General features: G+C 45.1%; 1 long non-coding RNA gene across 1 annotated transcript; it reads right to left on the bottom strand.

Moving 5' to 3' along the window:
• Nucleotides 1-1,053: 1,053 nt before the first annotated feature.
• On the bottom strand, nucleotides 1,054-7,497 carry LOC120039958. The gene is made up of 2 exons (XR_005475554.1): nucleotides 7,347-7,497; nucleotides 1,054-2,363 (listed from the first exon to the last, which is right to left on the bottom strand). It is a non-coding gene; the product is annotated as an uncharacterized LOC120039958 (long non-coding RNA).
• Nucleotides 7,498-9,409: the final 1,912 nt, after the last annotated feature.

Here is a 9,409-nt window from a genome sequence, read left to right as displayed (position 1 = left end):
GATGAAGATGAAATCGGCCCATGGGGCAAAATGAGTTTGACATCCCTGCTGTATAATATTACCGTAAGAGACTGTACAGAGTTCACCTTGATAACGCTGTATAATATTACCGTAAGAGACTGTACAGGCGTCACCTTGATAACGCTGTATAACATTACCGTAAGAAACTGTACAGGCATCACCTTGATAACCCTGCATTACCTTACCGTAAGAGACTGTGTAGACTTCACCTTGATAACCCTGCTTTACCTTACCGTAAGAGACTGTACAGGCGTCACCTTGATAACCCTGCATTACCTTACCGTAAGAGACTGTACAGGCGTCACCTTGATAACCCTGCATTACCTTACCGTAAGAGACTGTGTAGAGTTCACCTTGATAACCCTGCATTACCTTACCGTAAGAGACTGTGTAGAGTTCACCTTGATAACCCTGCATTGCCTTACCGTAAGAGACTGTGTAGAGTTCACCTTGATAACCCTGCATTGCCTTACCGTAAGAGACTGTGTAGAGTTCACCTTGATAACCCTGCATTACCTTACCGTAAGAGACTGTGTAGAGTTCACCTTGATAACCCTGCATTACCTTACCGTAAGAGACTGTGTAGAGTTCACCTTGATAACCCTGCATTGCCTTACCATAAGAGACTGTGTAGAGTTCACCTTGATAACCCTACATTGCCTTACCGTAAGAGACTGTGTAGAGTTCACCTTGATAACCCTGCATTACCTTACCATAAGAGACTGTGTAGAGTTCACCTTGATAACCCTGCATTGCCTTACCGTAAGAGACTGTGTAGAGTTCACCTTGATAACCCTGCATTGCCTTACCGTAAGAGACTGTGTAGAGTTCACCTTGATAACCCTGCATTGCCTTACCGTAAGAGACTGTGTAGAGTTGTGATTGCTGTCAGTGAAAGCCAGCTAGTTGCTATACATCCTTTAATCAAAGTCAACAACACAGACGGGAACAGACTTCGTTTCAAAGATACATTTAGTATTTTGTTTCGTGAAGCTGAAGAGCAGCGAGGGAAAAACAAAGAGGCAGTTAACATACAGTTGAACGTTTATTCAGAAGTCAGTAGTGAATTGGAAACAGTCAATGTTACAGCATTAAAAATCCTATACAATGACAACGTATGATGAAGGAGGGAGTTAGTTGTGTTCACTCCAAAGAAAACACAAACCTTACCAATAGAATCAATGATAGGCAGATTCTCACATACCAATTCTTTACAGTCCCTGTCATTTAAAAACTTTAAAAAAACTTTTTGGGGGGTATATAAATGAAAACCTGTTAATCTAATGCAATGTTAATACAAAAAAGTCATGATAAATTCCACATAAAAAATGAAAATAAAATCCTATATACAAACCTCTGTACAAAGCGGGAATATGGATAGAAAAAGATAAACCACTGAATAAAATGATGTTTTCTGTAACTATGCATACAAAAGATAAACTACGGAATAAAAAGCCTGTTTTCTGTTACTATGTGCTCCCAGCTCCTAAGAGCAGGTGGGCGGGGTCAGAATGCTGCTCGTCACTCACCAGCCTGTCTATTGGTCAAAGTGTAAAAGACAGAACCAGAGAACGGTTCACTCACCTGGTTCTGATTCTAAATCCATTTCACTCATTCTAATTCTATAGGTGGAACACGATCTCATAGCATTTACAAAGGCCTGAACTAAGTGGTATATCAAGTGGAGAATGGAGTCATAGATGGTAAACAGCATCAATGAATTCAGTGACCAGTAATCATGTGAAACTGATTCACCTATCTACCTATGGTAAAGTAGACCGCATCATCACACTAGAGGCAAAAATGAAAGAATCAATGAGTCTCTGCACCAAACGGCACCCCCATATTCCCTACGTAGTGAACTACTATTTACCAGAGCCTTAATCGGCCGTGACCAAAAGTAGTGCACTATATAGGGAATAGGGTGCCGTTTGGGACACAGTCAAAATGAATGGCTCAATAAGGAGTGTTGCCTGAGTGAGAAACTCTTCTTCCACTCCTGGTCAGACTGTTGCTGTTTCCCCAAATGGCACCCTCTTCACTATATAGTGCCCTACGTTTGACCAGAGCCCTATGGTCAAAAGTAGTCCAAAGTAGTGCACTACTGGTAATAGGTCGCCATTTTGGAATGCATCCTTGTGTTGAGCGGGGACGAGGGGGGGGTGGGGGGGGGGGGGGGGAAAGAGAGATTGCAGAGGGGAAAGAACCTTGTTTTTTTTTTTAATCTGGTGTCTTAATGTCATTGTTTATTGTACAATTCCTGAATCGATGGAGGCTTGTTTCCTGGTGGTCTTCGGGGGAGGGGGAGGGGGAGTCTTGCTGGGAAGAGGAGGCGGCAGATGCTGTTAGAAAGAGAATACAGAAATATTAAGCCACGTTTACGAGACATTATAAAGGCTCATACACTCCTTATAACACGTTGTGAAGCTTTACACCCGGATGCTTCAAGTAGATTAAAGGAAGATGATGATCTGTATCCTGGAAACGAAGCAGGTCATCTCACAACTCAGCAGTTAAAAGATTCCTGAGATTCTGCTGCCAACATACTGACTCAAATCTCCAGCCACTTTAATAATGGGAAAAATTGATGTCATAAATGTATCACTAGCCACCTTAAACAATGCCACTTTATATACTTTTTTACATACCCTACGTTACTCATCTCATATGTATATACTGTACTCTATACCATCTACTGCATCTTGCCTATGCCGTTCGGCCATCACTCATCCATATATTTATATGCACATATTGTTATTCATTCCTTTACACTTGTGTGTATAAGGTAGTTGTTGTGAATTTGTTAGATTACTTGTTAGATATTACTGCACTGTCGGAACTAGAAGCACAAGCATTTTGCCACACTCGCAATAACATCTGCTAACCATGTGTATGTGACCAATAACATCTGCTAACCATGTGTATGTGACCAATAACATCTGCTAACCATGTGTATGTGACCAATAACATCTGCTAACCATGTGTATGTGACCAATAACATCTGCTAACCATGTGTATGTGACCAATAACACCTGCTAACCATGTGTATGTGACCAATAACATCTGCTAACCATGTGTATGTGACCAATAACATCTGCTAACCGTGTGTATGTGACCAATAACATCTGTTAACCATGTGTATGTGACCAATAACATCTGCTAACCATGTGTGTGTGACCAATAACATCTGCTAACCATCTGTATGTGACCAATAACATCTGCTAACCATGTGTATGTGACCAATAACATCTGCTAACCAGGTGTATGTGACCAATAACATCTGCTAACCATGTGTATGTGACCAATAACATCTGTTAACCATGTGTATGTGACCAATAACATCTGCTAACCATGTGTATGTGACCAATAACACCTGCTAACCATGTGTATGTGACCAATAACATCTGCTAACCATGTGTATGTGACCAATAACATCTGCTAACCATGTGTATGTGACCAATAACACCTGCTAACCATGTGTATGTGACTAATAACATCTGCTAACCATGTGTATGTGACCAATAACATCTGCTAACCCTGTGTATGTGACCAATAACACCTGCTAACCATGTGTATGTGACTAATAACATCTGCTAACCATGTGTATGTGACCAATAACACCTGCTAACCATGTGTATGTGACCAATAACATCTGTTAACCATGTGTATGTGACCAATAACATCTGCTAACCATGTGTATGTGACCAATAACATCTGTTAACCATGTGTATGTGACCAATAACATCTGCTAACCATGTGTATGTGACCAATAACATCTGCTAACCGTGTGTATGTGACCAATAACATTTGATTTGAGATTCTGTAATAAATCAAAACTCAGAACTGAACCTCCCCAGGGATTCATCTTCAACATAATATTTTAGCAGGAAATCTCCTTTCGAAAGAATTAGCCTTCGAGGTTTGAGGCGGATGATTCAAGCACTTTGAGTGAAACTGCAATCCAAGTTAATTCCAGTGTTTTTTACTCAGTCGTGACTCATCTAATTCATTCCAGTGTTTCTTACTCAGTCATGACTCATCTAATTAATTCCAGTGTTTCTTACTCAGTCATGACTCATCTAATTAATTCCAGTGTTTCTTACTCAGTCATGACTCATCTAATTAATTCCAGTGTTTTTTACTCAGTCATGACTCATCTAATTCATTCCAGTGTTTCTTACTCAGTCATGACTCATCTAATTAATTCCAGTGTTTCTTACTCAGTCATGACTCATCTAATTAATTCCAGTGTTTCTTACTCAGTCATGACTCATCTAATTAATCCCAGTGTTTCTTACTCAGTCATGACTCATCTAATTAATTCCAGTGTTTCTTACTCAGTCATGACTCATCTAATTAATTCCAGTGTTTTTTACTCAGTCATGACTCATCTAATTAATCCCAGCGTTCAACACCTGTCGTGTCCAAGGCAGTGACTGAAAATAAATAAAACACTGTAAAAAGCACACCTGAATTTTTGAAACTTACGCAACAGTGAGGTTTTCACAATGACATCTGGTAACAATGACATCTAGTAACAATGACACTAGACTCAATGACACCAGCAGTCAAGGACTTGGAGTCAAAACCGCTGTCACTAGCTGGGAAAATCTGTTTGTAATGTCCCTCCCACACTAATCTGGTCTGACTCCAGTTAACTGCCTGTCCCGCCCCCACTAATCTAGCCTGACTCCAGTTTACTGCCAAGTCTCCCCCTCCCAGTGAGACTAATCTAGTCTGACTCCAGTTTACTGCCAAATCTCCCCCTCCCCCACTAATCTAGTCTGACTCCAGTTTACTGCCAAGTCTCCCCCTCCCAGTGAGACTAATCTAGTCTGACTCCAGTTTACTGCCAAGTCTCCCCCTCCCAGTGAGACTAATCTAGTCTGACTCCAGTTTACTGCCAAGTCTCCCCCTCCCAGTGAGACTAATCTAGCCTGACTCCAGTTTACTGCCAAGTCTCCCCCTCCCAGTGAGACTAATCTAGCCTGACTCCAGTTTACTGCCAAGTCTCCCCCTCCCAGTGAGACTAATCTAGCCTGACTCCAGTTTACTGCCAAGTCTCCCCCTCCCAGTGAGACTAATCTAGCCTGACTCCAGTTTACTGCCAAGTCTCCCCCTCCCAGTGAGACTAATCTAGCCTGACACCAGTTTACTGCCAAGTCTCCCCCTCCCAGTGAGACTAATCTAGTCTGACTCCAGTTTACTGCCAAGTCTCCCCCTCCCAGTGAGACTAATCTAGTCTGACTCCAGTTTACTGCCAAGTCTCCCCCTCCCAGTGAGACTAATCTAGCCTGACTCCAGTTTACTGCCAAGTCTCCCCCTCCCAGTGAGACTAATCTAGCCTGACTCCAGTTTACTGCCAAGTCTCCCCCTCCCAGTGAGACTAATCTAGCCTGACTCCAGTTTACTGCCAAGTCTCCCCCTCCCAGTGAGACTAATCTAGTCTGACTCCAGTTTACTGCCAAGTCTCCCCCTCCCAGTGAGACTAATCTAGCCTGACTCCAGTTTACTGCCAAGTCTCCCCCTCCCAGTGAGACTAATCTAGCCTGACTCCAGTTTACTGCCAAGTCTCCCCCTCCCAGTGAGACTAATCTAGCCTGACTCCAGTTTACTGCCAAGTCTCCCCCTCCCAGTGAGACTAATCTAGCCTGACTCCAGTTTACTGCCAAGTCTCCCCCTCCCAGTGAGACTAATCTAGCCTGACTCCAGTTTACTGCCAAGTCTCCCCCTCCCAGTGAGACTAATCTAGCCTGACTCCAGTTTACTGCCAAGTCTCCCCCTCCCCCACTAATCTAGCCTGACTCCAGTTTACTGCCAAGTCTCCCCCCTCCCAGTGAGACTAATCTAGTCTGACACCAGTTTACTGCCAAGTCTCCCCCTCCCAGTGAGACTAATCTAGCCTGACTCCAGTTTACTGCCAAGTCTTCCCCTCCCAGTGAGACTAATCTAGTCTGACTCCAGTTTACTGCCAAGTCTCCCCCTCCCCCACTAATCTAGCCTGACTCCAGTTTACTGCCAAGTCTCCCCCCTCCCAGTGAGACTAATCTAGCCTGACTCCAGTTTACTGCCAAGTCTCCCCCTCCCCCACTAATCTAGCCTGACTCCAGTTTACTGCCAAGTCTCCCCCTCCCAGTGAGACTAATCTAGCCTGACTCCAGTTTACTGCCAAGTCTCCCCCTCCCCCACTAATCTAGCCGGACTCCAGTTTACTGCCAAGTCTCCCCCCTCCCAGTGAGACTAATCTAGCCTGACTCCAGTTTACTGCCAAGTCCCCCCCTCCCAGTGCGACTAATCTAGCCTGACTCCAGTTTACTGCCAAGTCTCCCCCTCCCAGTGAGACTAATCTAGCCTGACTCCAGTTTACTGCCAAGTCTCCCCCTCCCCCACTAATCTAGCCTGACTCCAGTTTACTGCCAAGTCTCCCCCCTCCCAGTGAGACTAATCTAGCCTGACTCCAGTTTACTGCCAAGTCTCCCCCTCCCCCACTAATCTAGCCTGACTCCAGTTTACTGCCAAGTCTCCCCCCTCCCAGTGAGACTAATCTAGCCTGACTCCAGTTTACTGGCAAGTCCCCCCCTCCCAGTGAGACTAATCTAGCCTGACTCCAGTTTACTGCCAAGTCTCCCCCTCCCAGTGAGACTAATCTAGCCTGACTCCAGTTTACTGCCAAGTCTCCCCCTCTCAGTGAGACTAATCTAGCCTGACTCCAGTTTACTGCCAAGTCTCCCCCTCCCAGTGAGACTAATCTAGTCTGACTCCAGTTTACTGCCAAGTCTCCCCCTCCCAGTGAGACTAATCTAGCCTGACTCCAGTTTACTGCCAAGTCTCCCCCTCCCAGTGAGACTAATCTAGTCTGACTCCAGTTTACTGCCAAGTCTCCCCCTCCCAGTGAGACTAATCTAGTCTGACTCCAGTTTACTGCCAAGTCTCCCCCTCCCAGTGAGACTAATCTAGCCTGACTCTGTAGGTAGGAGGACCATCAGGCTGAGGTAGGAGGACCATCAGGCTGAGGTAGGAGGACCATCAGGCTGAGGTAGGAGGACGGTCAGGCTGTAGCCACCAGGACAGACAGGGTGGAGGAGGAGAGGAGTGTGTTGCTGAGGACTGTCTCTCTCACACACACACACACACACACACACACACACACACACACACACACACACACACACACACACACACACACACACACACACACACACACACACACACACACACACACACACACACACACACTCCCAGGTGATGATGGGCTGTTGTTCCATTAACCGTAGTATTGACGTGGCATCATTAAGGAGCTGTTCTTAGCTCACATTAAAACCTACCCTTTGATGGTGAGTCAGGGGAGGGGTGGAGGGACTCGTCAAGTCTTGATGATCTCCTAGCAGGTTCCCATAATCAGCAGAGATGCCCTTCACGGGCAGGGGAGGAGGAGTCTCCCCTTTATCAACACCCATCCCGTTCAGCTCCAGACCTGAGAGAGAGAGAGAGAGAGAGAGAGAGAGAGAGAGAGAGAGAGAGAGAGAGAGAGAGAGAGAGAGAGAGAGACAGACAGACAGACAGACAGACAGACAGACAGACAGACAGACAGACAGACAGACAGACAGACAGACAGACAGACAGACAGACAGAGACAGAGACAGAGACAGAGAGACAGACGGACAGATAGAGACAGACAGACAGACAGACAGACAGACAGACAGACAGACAGACAGACAGACAGACAGACAGACAGACAGACAGAGAGAAAGACACAGACATACAGACAGAGAGAGAGACAGAGACAGACAGAGAGACAGACAGAGACAGACAGAGAGACAGACAGAGAGAGAGACAGAGAGAAAGAGAACAATCTTTATTTCTGAGGTCACCACTCATCACCAAAGGAAACAGCTGAATGCATACAACAACAACAACCACAATAACAACAACAACAGCAACAACAACAGTGAAAACCAGAGATGCTCTGAAACACATGAATGATGACTGTGATGGTTTGTGGGGAAACACACTGTGGAACATCCTGTCTGAGCTCCAGATCTAACAGACATCCTACTCCCCCTCTGTCTGTCTGTCAATCTAGCTTTATTTATTCACACCGAACAAAACAAGTGACAGACAACAACAAGTGACAGACAACAAAAACATTTTGCAGGTGTGGTTGGAAGCCCAAAGGCTGATATAAAAACCATAATAAAAACGGTACACAATACACAAGTACAAAATAAACAGATAACAAAACATACTAATTATACAAGTATAAATGAATTGATCAGTAATCACTCTAAAAATAAATACTAGTTTTGTTTAAATGAGTGTGCATGTGTGTGTGTGTGTGAGAGTTAGGCTACATGGAGGAGATTACTGAGTAGTTTGGTTCATCAGGCTGACCCCCAGTCTTCATGGAGGAGATTACTGAGTAGTTTGGTTCATCAGGCTGACCTCCAGTCTTCATGGAGGAGATTACTGAGTAGTTAGGGTCATCAGGCTGACCCCCAGTCTTCATGGAGGAGATTACTGAGTAGTTTGGTTCATCAGGCTGACCCCCAGTCTTCATGGAGGAGATTACTGAGTAGTTTGGTTCATCAGGCTGACCTCCAGTCTTCATGGAGGAGATTACTGAGTAGTTTGGTTCATCAGGCTGACCCCCAGTCTTCATGGAGGAGATTACTGAGTAGTTTGGTTCATCAGGCTGACCCCCAGTCTTCATGGAGGAGATTACTGAGTAGTTTGGTTCATCAGGCTGACCTCCAGTCTTCATGGAGGAGATTACTGAGTAGTTTGGGTCATCAGGCTGACCTCCAGTCTTCATGGAGGAGATTACTGAGTAGTTTGGTTCATCAGGCTGACCTCCAGTCTTCATGGAGGAGATTACTGAGTAGTTTGGTTCATCAGGCTGACCTCCAGTCTTCATGGAGGAGATTACTGAGTAGTTTGGTTCATCAGGCTGATCCCCAGTCTTCATGGAGGAGATTACTGAGTCGTTTGGTTCATCAGGCTGACCTCCAGTCTTCATGGAGGAGATTACTGAGTAGTTTGGGTCATCAGGCTGACCTCCAGTCTTCATGGAGGAGATTACTGAGTAGTTTGGTTCATCAGGCTGATCCCCAGTCTTCATGGAGGAGATTACTGAGTAGTTTGGTTCATCAGGCTGACCTCCAGTCTTCATGGAAGTAATTACTGAGTAGTTTGGTTCATCAGGCTGACCTCCAGTCTTCATGGAGGAGATTACTGAGTAGTTTGGTTCATCAGGCTGACCCCCAGTCTTCATGGAGGAGATTACTGAGTAGTTTGGTTCATCAGGCTGACCTCCAGTCTTCATGGAGGAGATTACTGAGTTGTTTGGTTCATCAGGCTGATCCCCAGTCTTCATGGAGGAGATTACTGA

This window comes from Salvelinus namaycush, unplaced genomic scaffold (assembly GCF_016432855.1).
Source record: "Salvelinus namaycush isolate Seneca unplaced genomic scaffold, SaNama_1.0 Scaffold3132, whole genome shotgun sequence".
Lineage (NCBI taxonomy): Eukaryota > Metazoa > Chordata > Actinopteri > Salmoniformes > Salmonidae > Salvelinus > Salvelinus namaycush.
Note: the sequence above shows the minus strand (reverse complement) of the source record. Positions and strands in the feature narration are given on the sequence as shown.